We start from the raw sequence: 13,282 nt of genomic DNA on the forward strand, positions 1-13,282 counted from the left end.
GATGGCCAAAGATGGGGACATTGGCGGGTGTCTTCTCATCTCCCTGGTGCCGTGGCTAGCGTGACTCAAATAGCAGGGGCTGGACTGCTGAGATGCTCAGACACCTTGTTCTGTTTCTTTGAGTCTCTCCATTGGATGTCCCTTCTGCATAGTGTTATCAGGGTGTTAGACTGCGTGATGTACTGGTCGGGGGCTCCTAAGGGGTTTGTCCCCATGAGAGCAGGAGACTTAGGCAGAGCCGTGTCACCGTCTCTAAACTAGGCCAGAGGTGGTCCAGTATCCAGAAACTGCTTGCAGTGTTTGCTATACATGAGAAGCAAGTACTGTGTTCAGCTCCATCAGGAATATTTTCAAATGGGTTTGAGAAGAATTTCAAAGTTTGTTCTAGACTGCTACAGTGACCATGCCTAATAATTACTTATTTTTACAAGTGATGGATAGGTTTTTTCCCAAAATAATAGCAGATACAGACTTTTAAACTTGAAATCTATGTAGCATAGCTCTGAACATTTGGCTATAAGTTGAAATAACTCTTGAGCAAAAATTGATTTTGAAATGAGAGTTGTAAATAAAATACATGAGATAAAGTCATAAATATATGGATGAAATGCTTATAAAGAAATCAGCCTTAAAAATGTCAATAGGTCTAATGTGCCACTATTTTACTATTTCTATGGATATTACTTGGATAAGAGGACAAGGACTCAGGGGTGTGCTGCTCTATCTCTTTACCTTGAAACTGCAGCTGGGGCACCAGGAGTAGCAGTTCCAGCTAACACCATGTGGTGAGGACAAGGAGTCCATTCAGGTAAAGGAGGGTGTGAGCATATTGTGATCTGGAAGAGAGGTACACCTGGTATGGTAATGAGGATCAAGTTCCCCGGCACACAATGAAATCCCCCATGCCCAGCTGTGGCAGAGTGAATCCCTCAGCTGGTGCTGGGCTTCCAGGTATGTTCTGAAAGCAGCTGCCTGCGCTTAGAAGGATCCACTCATTCCCTTGTCATGTGGGAGGGTGAGGCTTGTGGCCCCCGCTCTGTCTGTTCCCACTCTTTGCCTTCCCATTATTCCACTGCTGGGTAAGGTGGCAGGACCGCGGAATGTAGAAGGGCCCTGGGTTGTTGACAGTGCCTGTGGGTGGCCATGTACTAGGAGGAGAGTCCCCACTGAGCCTCCCGCAAGCTTGGAGGCAGGGAAGGAACAGTCCTGGGGCACTGGCTGTTCCAGAGTCCAGGCGTCTGTCCCAGAGAAGGCCAGGGGGAGGTTGTAAGCCTGTGGATCTGCAATCTAGGTGGAAGACCTGTATCTGCCATGGCTGACATCATCAGGGCAAGACACCCACTGGGTGGAGAGCTGGGCTTATGCATTTTACCCTTGTCCTGAAGAGACCCTGCATGCCTGGTTCTCCTGGGAACAGTGATCCTAGGGACCCCCCAGTCTGGGTCCACTCATGACCATAAGCTTAGGATCTTGTGTGCCTTGCTTCCTGTCTGCCCAGGTGAGGCATCCTGGAGAGGGTGCATGGGGCAAAGCTGGTGTGCACACACCCGGCACTGGAACGGGGTGTCACCGGCCAGTTAGGTCGCTGCTCACCAGGCCCTCTCCTGAGCTCCCACCTGGCTAAGTGGTAAGTGTCCCATCTACCTGAACCCACAGCCCAGGTTTCTCTTCCACCTACCGACCCATGACCTCTTGGGGAGAATGCCAGCCTCCCTGGAGACTCAGGTCCTGCCAGACCCACATGCTGTCCTCTCTCATGGGCCGGAGACTCTGGTGCACAGGGATTCCCGAATAGCGAATCCCAAAGCCCTGCAGGTTTCACTGATTCTTACCTGAATGCCCCGGCCGAACACACAGGTAAACATAGGCAGCTACTAGGTTTTATATCCTTCTGGGTGTCATTTCAGGTTTATGACATCTCCTCTAGGTAGCTCGTGCCAGCCACCCTTTTCCTCTTCCCTCTGCCATTTGTGAGAACCATGAGGACTCTTTGCTTCTCCCTAGCATGCAGACTTCACGGGTCCTGAAGTTGGATTGCCAAACCCAGCGGCACCCTGCTTGCCAGCTTAAGAGCTGAGTTTGAGGCACACCTGTGGGCAGGAGTGTCGGCCTTCCCAAAACGAAGGTACACAAAGGCACACAGGCACAGGTGTGCACATGCGTGCATCAGCTTAGACACACAGGCTGGACACGCAAACTGGAACGTGCCCATACCCACACTGGTACGAGGGAAACTGGGTGTCTACACCAATACTCAGGTGAGGCTTACTGCTCAGCCACGTACCCTCCCTGGACACACAAAGAAGATCCCCTGCCATTTAATTGATCATCTGCAGTAGGATTTATTTTTACTTTTATACTTTTTTAACTTACCAAAGTATGTTGCATTCTTTTCCCCATCATGAAAGATACTTTGATACAAGTAAAGAGGAAAAGCACTTTTTATAATGAAATCTTTTATCTGCATCTATATTATTAAGGCATTTAAAAAACTTTATGTCTATTTTTTAATGTCATAGGAAATGTCTTGAGAGCCGGGGAAGCATGAATGAGGATGGCAGCGGGCATAAAGCATGTCAGGGGAGCCTGGGGTCATTGAAACAAAACATGACACGGCTGGGATAGCCATTCTAGAAGTACGTAGACCTAGGCATGCCCTGCGTGCACTCTAGTGGAGCCCAAACTGAGCCCCAGGTAGTAGCAGGCCTCAAGGCATAGAAGGGAGCCAGAGAAGGATGATGAGACAGCTATCCCTCGAGCCTTGCTTCTCACCCATTGACCTTTGCCACTTCTGCCTCTTAGGCACTTCAGGTTCCCCAATTCTGAAATATGAGTGTTACAGTTCCCTGATGGGCCTTTCTGCCCCAGTCCAGGGATGGCCTGGGATTTCTCACTGCAGGCTCCTCCCTGAGCCTTGAGTTCTCCATGTGTGTCACAGCTGCAGGACCCACAGGCCTTTGAGCGCCCAGCTGTGGGCTGCTTACCTGGCCTCCTCTCTATTCCCTCTCTGAGGACCTAATCCTTAGGTAGTGCTGCAGGGGATTGAGTCGGAAGCCCTGACTGATGATCTGGAGGAGTGGGGAAAGTGGTCTGTGAAAGGTCAGGTCATAGTTCAAAGCCAGTTCCCAAGATGCCAAGGAAAGACCAGCAAGGTCCTTTCCCATGACGCCCCACAGCGGCCCCTGCCTCAGCAGTCCTGGCTGACCCTGAGTGGTCACAGTCAGCCAACTAGCTGAGGAAGCTCAGGTAGGCTGTGTCCTTACTGAAGGTGGGGCTTCTTGTGATGACTCTAGAACCACTGGACTACACTAGAGCCAGAAGCCCTGCATCCAGGAACAAGAGTCAGAAAGGCTCATGCCAGGCCTAGCGTCCCACACTCCACCCTCTCTACCACACCAGGAGGCACTCCTTACCAAGGATGCGAACACGATATTCCTTAATGATCACTTTATTGTGGAAATAAAGGTAGTGACGAAAGGAACACTTCATCCTGCTGCCGGTACCCCGGATGGCTGAGTTCCTCCACCTGCCATGCCAAGAAGAAGAGGACAGACTCAAAGGATCCATTTCATCTATCTGGGCTGAGGGCCTGCTGGCTGGGGTGCAGCATGTGTTGCCCCTTCCCAGCTCTACCACTCAGAACCCCTGTGCCCCAGGAAGACCTCAACCTGAACAGGACCCTGGACCCGTCCCGCAGACCCCGGCTCCTCAGCCTGAGCTTCAAATCCATCCTGTAGCTTACTTAGCAGGACTTCCTCATGGTTTCTGAACTCTGCCGACATGTAGGTGTGCTGCACAATCTGCCTCTGGTCAAGGAACCTCCAGATGACTGGGTGGGCATGCCAGGAAACACCCCACAACTTTGCAAGAGCTGGGAGAGTGTTTGGCAGGGCTATCCCAAAACCTTTGACCTGGTACCCTGCATTGGTGGTCCTGTCTCTGTCCAGTGTTGGGGGCATGGTAGTGGTTGTGGTGGTCTTGTGGGAGGGTGGAGGGAGGCCCAGAAAGCTCCTGCCAACAAGGAGCGGGCGGCACAAGTAGGCAGGGGATTGGGTGTGGGGTGCTGTTGTGTGAGGCGGCTGTATCTTCAGAGTTGCTGAGCTGCACATGGTCATTGTGTGCTGGATGCTGGACAGGCTCTGCTGAGGGTGTCCAGGTGTGCAGTCCCCTCTTCTCCTGCTCTTCCTGAGGGGTGGGCGTGTTCACTTGAGGGAGCTGCTGTGGACAGAGGGGACTGCAGGGCTGTGCCTGTCGCTCCCCATGGGGCTCCCATGTGTGTAATGGAGGTGTTTGTGCAACGGAGGTTGTATATGCTCAGGGCCTCCAGCTCTTTGGGTGCAGTGCAGGCAGAAGGAAGAAAGCCTATCTGGGGAGTTTGTGCCTGCCTTGCAGAGGACAGCAGCCCAGTGCACCGTGAACCCGAGTCTTAAGCACCTTGTGTTTCTGGGGTAAGGCTGCTGGCCACAGACATGGGCAGCCAGGGTGGTTTCTATGGCTGGCGTGGGCTTGCAGACTCCCCTTCCTCCAAGGACTTTCTCATGGAAACATGCCCTTCAAGTTTCTGCTGTGAGTGAAGGGTCCATGGGACTGCTATTCTCCCTTGTGAGTGCTGAGCTTGGCTCCCAGTCCCTACCATGTGCTCTCAGGGCACCCCCAAGCAAGCTGCCCTCCTATCTGCAGGACCCTGGCCTCAGCTCCCTTCGCTATCCCCCATCCCCTGCCTCCTGGTTGTCCCCGTGTGCCCCTTGCTTGGCTCCCCTGCTCCCCACCCCAAGAAGCCAGATGCCCACCCCCTGCTGCCAGTCATTCCGAATGGGCAGCTGCAAAGATGTGCCTCTGGCCCAGAAGCTGGAGATGCCCTGGCTGATGGCCCCTGTGCTATCCAGGCCGGGAAGGCACCTCTGCCAAAGCTTACATCTCAGCTGTGGGCAGGCCATGTGGACTGGTTATTCATGGAACTCTGCTTCAAGTGAGGGGCCTCCAGCGAGTCTGTGGCTGGCTGGGGTGTGCTGGAGCCAGGGCCAGGCTGTCTGCTGGTCCTCCACCAGGCTCCATGTCAGGCTTCTCCTCAACCACCACCTGGACCATGCCATGATGTTGTCCACCACCAGCACCTTCTCCTCCCCCAAGGGTGCCTTCGAACTCTGCGCCCTGGCTGCCCTCTCCTGCAGAGCCTCCAATTTGAATGGGGTGCCTCCTTTGGAGGTCCCACTGACCATGACCTGCACTGTCCACTCACTGTCCACTCCAGGTCCAGATAAGTATATCCTTATAGTATACTTAAAAAAACCCTTAAAAGCATTCCCATTTCTCCACATCCTCTCCAACATCTGTTGTTTTCTGACTTTTTAATGATTGCCATTCTAACTGACATGAGATGGTATCTCTTTGTGGTTGCAAGGTCACGGATGAAGCTGAAAACCATCATACTAAGCACACTATCACAAGGACAGAAAACCAAGCACCGCATGTTCTCACTCATAAGTAGGAGTTGAACAATAAGAACACAGGGACACAGGGTGGGGAACACCACACATGGGGCGGTCGGTGGGATGCGGGGCTGGGGAGGGATAGCATCGGGAGAAATGCCTAATGTAAATGATAAGTTGATGTGTGCAGCAAACCAACATGGCACGTGTACCCCTATGTAACAAACCTGTACATTGTGAGTATGTACCCTAGAACTTAAAGTATAATTTAAAAAAAAGAAAAAAAAAAAAAACTGAAAAGGAAAAATAGCTCTACAAACCAAAATACCAAATAGAAAATTAGTTGTGGCCTAGAATCTAACTTGCATTAAGATATCACAAACATTCAGCAGATAGTGTCTAAATGCCACAGTAAGCCTGGCAGTCTGCAAGAAGCTCAGAAAAACATGGTCCTTCTGAGAGTGCAGTTGTTACAGGCACAGAGATAAATGAGGAATAATAAGTGTGATAACTGCTGTAATAGGCAAATACAGGAAATAGAAACCACATTTTCCTCATTTATGAAACACAAGTTTAAAAACCCTTTTGAAGTTCAAATGAGAATATTTGCTGTTACTGTATAAACTGTTAAGTAGCTATACAAATATTTTTTTTTTCTCACAGTGATTTATATCGTGTGTATTACATGGTTAGTGTAGCATTCTCATAAAGGAAACCTTGAAATGTGTCCGCTACTCAGTTTTTGTTTTTCAACTGTTTCAGTCATTGTTATTTATCATATTTTCCCAGGGGATTTTGAATTTTAAAGAAAATATGTAAAAACTGAAAAGAGAAGGACAATGAAATTGCAAGACTACAGTCATAATAATTTCCTTGATTAATTCAATTGTTTATAGAGCAAGATTAGATTATATTTCTCCCAAAAGATTCTTGGAGAAATTCTAAGATGATGCACTCATTGTTAGAAATTGCCGAATTGTTGCTTAAGTTAGACTTAACACTTTTTAAGCCTGAAGATACAGTAATAGTTATGTATTTAAACAGGGAAAATAGGATTTTTAGTGCTACTTTCTCTCACCTGGAATAATTATAACTTTTAAATTGGTCTTTATGTCAATTTAAATTTTTCATTATTCTACCTCTTGTTTTGGATAAGCCATGTATTTTTAAATTTATTTTCATCCTTTTTATACTTCTCTGAGAAACTGCAGACTTAAATTCATATCACAACTATGTTTCAGTTTTACTTGTCTCTTCCTAAGGGTTCCCAAAAATAAAGAATTCCACTTACGCTTGTATCTTTCAGCAACCTTATTTCAGAAAACGGTGCATATTACTGCAGAAATCACATGGACAGGTCCAAAGCGGGGAGGAGGAGGATGAGGAGGAAGAGGAGGAGGAGGAGGTGAAGAAGAAGAAGAAGAGGAAGAAGAAGAAGAAGAAGGAGGAGGAGGAGGAAGAGGAGGAGGAGGAAGTGGCAAGCTTTTAAGTCTATACATTAGTATCACTGTGTTAGAAACTCAGTAGTCACAGTGAAATAAAAACAATGATCACAGTCAATTCCATCTCATACCTAGACTGAAATATGAAACTTCTAAAGAAAAGGAAGTTAAGAACTTTGGGCATGTCAAAATGTTCCTATACAGATAAAATTATTGGTGACTTTTTCTCACTAGAAAACAAAATTCCATGCTTTGTATACGTGTAAATAAAAATATTTTTATTTCCATCAGTTATGATGTGCAAGCAAGTAACAAAGTGAAAGTACACTAATAAAATGATATAAGGAAATTTCTCTGTGCCAAAAAAATTCCATTGAGGCCATTAATTTTACAAAAACCATAGAGAATGCATTGTGAAACTACACTATACAATACTTTTTAGTATTTTACTTACATTTTAAATAATCAACAAAGGAAAGGAAATTCTTAATCATTATTTATTACCAATAACATTATTCTACTTGAATAATCCTTTTGAGATTAAGTATTTTAAATAAAACTTTAAAAACAAATTGTATTGACTGACACCAGCTTTCAATGAAATAGCACTTCTGTATTTGTAGTCATGTGAAGTATAAATTTCTCCTCACAGTGGATCATTTATAAAACCAGTTTTATCGATTTCTCTGATACAAACCCTGTGATAGCTCATGGCTTTACTGTAACCATACATTACATGACTCCAGAGAGTAGCCTTCAAATAGATGGAAAAATTATATTTGTGACAAAATTCTAAGAAAGGGAATGGTAAAATGGGAGAATAATTTCTAAATTTCTAACTGTTCATCAGTGGATTTGGATATATTTAGATACAGACAAATATTAGCAGACTGCAAGTTTGCACATGTGTATATAAATTTATATGAGATACCCATAATGTGTGGGTTGTGTAATCTTTTAATCCTCAATTTTACATGTGGGAAATTTGGTAAGAGTTTATCTTTATCAAATAATCAATTTGAAGTACTATACTCAATTTGATGTAAAACCAACAAAATCTCTGTCAACATTCACTTTAATTGATCCAATAATGTTAACTGATGATAACTTCATTCTCTTTGTCCCCTGTTGGCAGCCTGAAAGTTGATTCTCACTCTAATTCATCACTCAAGGTGCCATCCACAAGACACTTACTTTGCTGTGGATTGTGACTTCTCACGCCAACACTTTTTTCCTATAACAGTCCTACCTTTGTATATTTAAAGAATTTGTACATGGCTAAAAAAAAATAAAAGTGCTGTGAAATGTCAGGCCATGCTGTGAAATTTTCCATTGTTTCTATATCTCTGTTTGAGCTTTCATGTTATAGAGAACAAGAAAAACAATTCAGTATGTTTCTTAGTATCCAGTCCAATGCACCCTTTCTTATTAATACCAAACCGTCTATTCAAGGCACTGACATCTAAAGACAGCTAGATATATCAAAATCTCTTCTCATAAAAAACCTTTATATTAATCACTGTTGCCCAGATCTGGACTCTGACTGTGAAATCCTCCGGTGGAAATTGCTGTAATGGCTCACACTATGGGAATGACTATTTTTCCGCATAATTATTGTTGTCAACTTAGTGAAGAATATCACATTAGATGGTAGCTCTTAGATACATAAACCCTAGTGGTTAATTTTTAATGTCCAGCATTTATGATATTGCACAAGTAAAAATCTTTGATAAATGATTAGCTGAGCAATGACTTAAATAACAGCAGTTCAAACATTAATTTACTTACTAGAAGTGCCATATATCATTAACTCCTGGTGAAAACAAAGTTGGGAAATTTCAAGTGCTGAATTGTTTACTAAATTATGTATTTCACGGTATTTTATAAAAACTATCCTTGCCGTGTATGATGCCTCACCTGCAAGGATGAAACTTTAGCATATATATATATATATATATATATATATATATATATATATATATATAATGTCTTTGGTTCTTAATATCTCTCTACATTTGCCTTCAAAACCTCAACACAAAAACACCCATGTACTTGACATGTACTTGACTTTCAGCTGACTTGACTACCAGTTATTAGGGTTTAAGTAAACAAAGATTTCAAAATTTGTTGACCAAATATGAGAAATCACACTCTCACCATAAGAAATAATTCTTCTTAAGTGCCACTGCAAATGCAAAATTGAAAGAAGAAATGAAGTCTAACATATTGCAATATTCTAAAATCTAAAATTTCCTCTTTGAGATCTGGTGGTTCATGCCTGGAATCACAGCTCTTTGGGAGGCTGAGAAGGGAGAATTGCTTCAAACCCAGAGTTGGAGACTAGCACAGGCCACATAGCAAGACCAATCTCTACAAAGGTAACTAATTAATTAATTAATTAAATTGGGCATGATGGCACACACCTGTTTTTCTATTTACTCAGGAGATCAAAGTTCCAGTGAGCTGTGATTGCACACTGCATTTCAGCCTGGGCCATGGGGCAAGACTTTGTTTCTACAAAATAATTCAATATAACAAAACAAAGTCAAACAAAATAAAAACACTTTCAGGTGTTCTTTGGAAGTTTGTATAATTGCTCCAAAGCATAGACATTGTTTAAAGTTGAGCAGTTCATGAGGAATGGGCAGTGAACATTGTTTGTATTGTTTTCCAAAAATTAGGATAATTATATTAGAATATTATATGTTAATATCTAATAACCTTTGGTACAATAAGTATTGACAAATGACAAGCTATTGTGTTTATAGATATTTCCTTCAAAATAGTCATAGTTTAATTGGAGAATAAAGAGAACAGAGATAATTGCAATGTACTCTGACAAGTGTTAAAATAGACACAATTTAGTAACTTGGAGAGGAATGAAGTTCTTAACGGGGTTTGCAGCGGTTTGGGGAACATTCTTAGGGCAGGAACAATTGACTGGATCAGTAAGGATTCGAATTTGTATGAAGAATGTTTGGGAGAAAAACATTGTAGAAAAAAAGAAACATTCTTTTTGTCAATGAAAGAAGTACTAACAATGCATATGATGCCATCTGACCAATTCTTAGACCATGCTAGCTCACTAAATATTTCTTGAATGAATCCATGAAAGGAAGCTATTGGGAAAACGATTCTGGAAGGGATTTTCAAAATCCTATAAAGGAAAGTTAAATACCCTGGACACTACAATTTTGCCTGCTTTTCTTTATGTTCTTATTATGTCTACTACCTTATAAGCTCTGTTTTATTTTTTGGTCTTTTCACAAATATCATGCATGAATTGTTCCTGATATTACTTCTCTCTTAATCTCTTCATACTATATTTGTCTCTGATACTCCTTTGTTTGAGGTCCTGGGTTTGTATGCCCACAGATAACATCACTCACCTCTCCCTGGCACTATTCTGTTATAGAGAGGCCTGGCCCCTGAGAAGCACGGTTCCTAGGCTCACATAAAATTGACTTTCTATTTTAGTTCAGTTAATGGGTGACACTGCAGAGATTAGAGAACAAGATGAGAGAAGCCAGTTTGTTTCCCTTTCCTTCTCAGTAAGAGATATGTTTCCACAGTGATTCCATGGCCTACAGGACATGCTCTCTGTGTTTCCATCTTCTATGCAGTGATCCTAATCCTAGACTGGTTCTTCTAATGCCATCTTCTCCAATTGTCTTCCCTAAAGGATTTGGGTACTACTTTTGGAGTTTTAAATTTAAAAACTATTGATATGGAAGGGGGGCAGGGAAGTGTCTGGTAGAGGAGGGTGTGGTTCTTGGCTAGGGATCCACCCTCAGGACTATGCTCACTGACCTAGCATAAACTAAATTAACACCATGTAACATATGCCCAATGGGGATTCAGGAGCTGTAAAAATTCACCCCTGGATGCTGCCTGGGGTCGGAGACCCAAAACCTGTCCTCATTTCTTGCCCAGTAATGGGGGATAAGGAACATTTTCCTGTTTCAATATGAATCTGTTTCCAGTGCAGTATGTTTTCTGCAATACTGCAGTGTTACTTCATTGTATATGTTTAACTAAATAAGTTACAAACTGTAACTAATATGAGAAGAAAATAAATGGTGGAGAATAAGGAAGAAAAATGAAACATTGTGTTTAACAATGAATGTAAACAATTATAAGTATGATTAATCAATATGTCAGACCAGCCAGGCAGGTGCTTAACGTCATGAGGGGGCCCTACTTCATCATCTTGGGATTTCATTCTGGGACAGAGAGTGTGAGCAGCAATAAGGTCCGATAGGGAAAAGGATACAATCTGGTGAGGTGTGGATTGTGTCCCACACCTGCACCTGAAAAAAAGGTGAAGACAGATGACACAGAAGTTGCTTCCACCTGCACCCCCACGTTCCGTTGATTGCACAAGCAGCCCACACCACGGCCCCGTGTTCAAGTGGGAATTCTCCAACCTGCCATTAACATATGGAGTGCAAACTGGGGCTTTCACTTTGAGGGTTTTCATACCCAGGGCCAAATGGGAGTGGGATGGATTGATGTGGGTGGGATGTGGCCTCCACACTTGCCTCTTCATTTTCTGACTTTGTGTTCCTCATCGAATTAGGGTTTCCTTGGTCTGGTTCACCATCTTCCACACAAAACATTTCCCAGTTCAAGAAGGATGACCCTCGTGGGAATTCATTGCATGAGTGTTTCCTTCTTAACACTCATGTTTTAGATGGCTGGACAGCTTTGATTGTTTTAAAATGTAAATTCCCACACAGCACCAACAGGGAAACTACTGATCTCCCACTTCTATTGTAGGGTGGCATGATTCCTTTAGGATGAGAAGTAGGCAACAGTGTCTAACTGTTGCTTGGTTATCTAGGCTCTGTTTCATTTCATGCGCACATCCTTTCTCATTGTTGCAGGGCTCCTTTGTTGGGCTGTTGCTGGATAGGACTGCCTCTTGCCACAGATCTTTTGGCTTCCAGTGATTTCAGAGAGGAAACGAGACTTCAGATAGACTGGCTGAACTCCAGGTTGTGGGTCCTGGTTGCGTTTTGGGGGCTGAGGATGTTTGCACTTTGCAGAAGGATTTTTGGTGCTCTGACAAGAATCATTGAACATTGCTTGGACTCCAGCACAAGGCAGCCCATTCTCATAGGTGAGCATTGATTTTTCTTTGCTTTCCTGGGGTGTCCACATTGCCCATCAATAGCATTACTGGACACCTTTTTCAGGCTTGCCATCACCACAGACGGCCTCTTAGACACTGTCACAAGCTCATCTGCCCACAAGCGAGGCCAGATCAAGGTGAGAGAACACTGCTCAACCTTGCATTTGCCTATGTCGTGGTTCCTGCCTTTCCCAGATAGGCCCTGTGAGGCCAAGGATGAAGGGAGGCAGTGAGGTAAAGTGACGAGCCATTTTTATTCTCTGAGGTCTCAGGTGTGATTCCATCACGTAAAGAACCCTCAACTACTCACCAGACTCTATTCCAATCCCCGTCGGACCTGATTCTTGCACACAGACTCTTTCAGGAATGGAGACAGAAGATCCATCTCCAGCCACCACCTCACAGTCTTGAAATACCTCCTTCTCCACGGAGACCTGACCAGCGAGATGACCCAGAGGGTCAATAAGGTCAAGACTTTTAGGGTCCCACAGTAGGTTATTGCAGACAGCCTTTTTCTCAATACCAGTCTAGCTCTGCCTGTACCACTTTTGTCTGCTTAGGCAGGCTGACAGTTTTGACAGACAGGCACCCAAGCCTGCCTCATGAATGCGCCTGTGATAGCCTCAAAGCACCAGACCTGAGCAGGGAGCTATTGCTAGCTTCACAGTGAATGCCACCATTGCCTAGTGACAAGTCCCTGTGGCTTGACGGAGAAGGAGAACTCCCTGGAGGTGTGTTGGTGGTGGAATCTTGCCTGTCTTGTCTCAGAGATCCACAGGACAGTCCCATGAATCTAGGAGTGGGTAGATGTGAGTCAGCCTGAAGAAACATCAAGCAGAGCCCCAGGAATGAACTTCAAAATCCCTAAGGATCCATAAGGATCTACAGGATGCCTCAGGCCTAATTAGACATTGTAAGGGTAAGTATTTTTGAAACTTATCCCACAGTGATTACTAGATACAGCCTGCCTGCGTACCCTGGGGTTGCTCTCTCCTAGGTGTGGCTTCCGGAAGAACCACTCAGCCTCAGAAGCTGCTGGGCTGTGTTTCTGTTGGAGTGTTGCTAGTGTTGGATGTCTGCTTGCATGTGTGGCTTTGTGTATTTGTGGGTGTATGTGTGGGTGTGCATGTCTGTAAGTGGAGTCTGCTTATAGTAGTGTGGCTAACACATTGCAGAGCTTCTTTTTTTTTTTTTTAGTAACTCAACATTCTGGTCACCTGTGTGTCTGTGGCTCTGCTTGGACTGTGGGTCTCTGTGTTCTTTATTTTTCCGTGGAT

Source organism: Pan troglodytes, chromosome Y, assembly GCF_028858775.2.
Source record: "Pan troglodytes isolate AG18354 chromosome Y, NHGRI_mPanTro3-v2.0_pri, whole genome shotgun sequence".
In the NCBI taxonomy this organism is placed as follows: Eukaryota; Metazoa; Chordata; class Mammalia; order Primates; family Hominidae; genus Pan; species Pan troglodytes.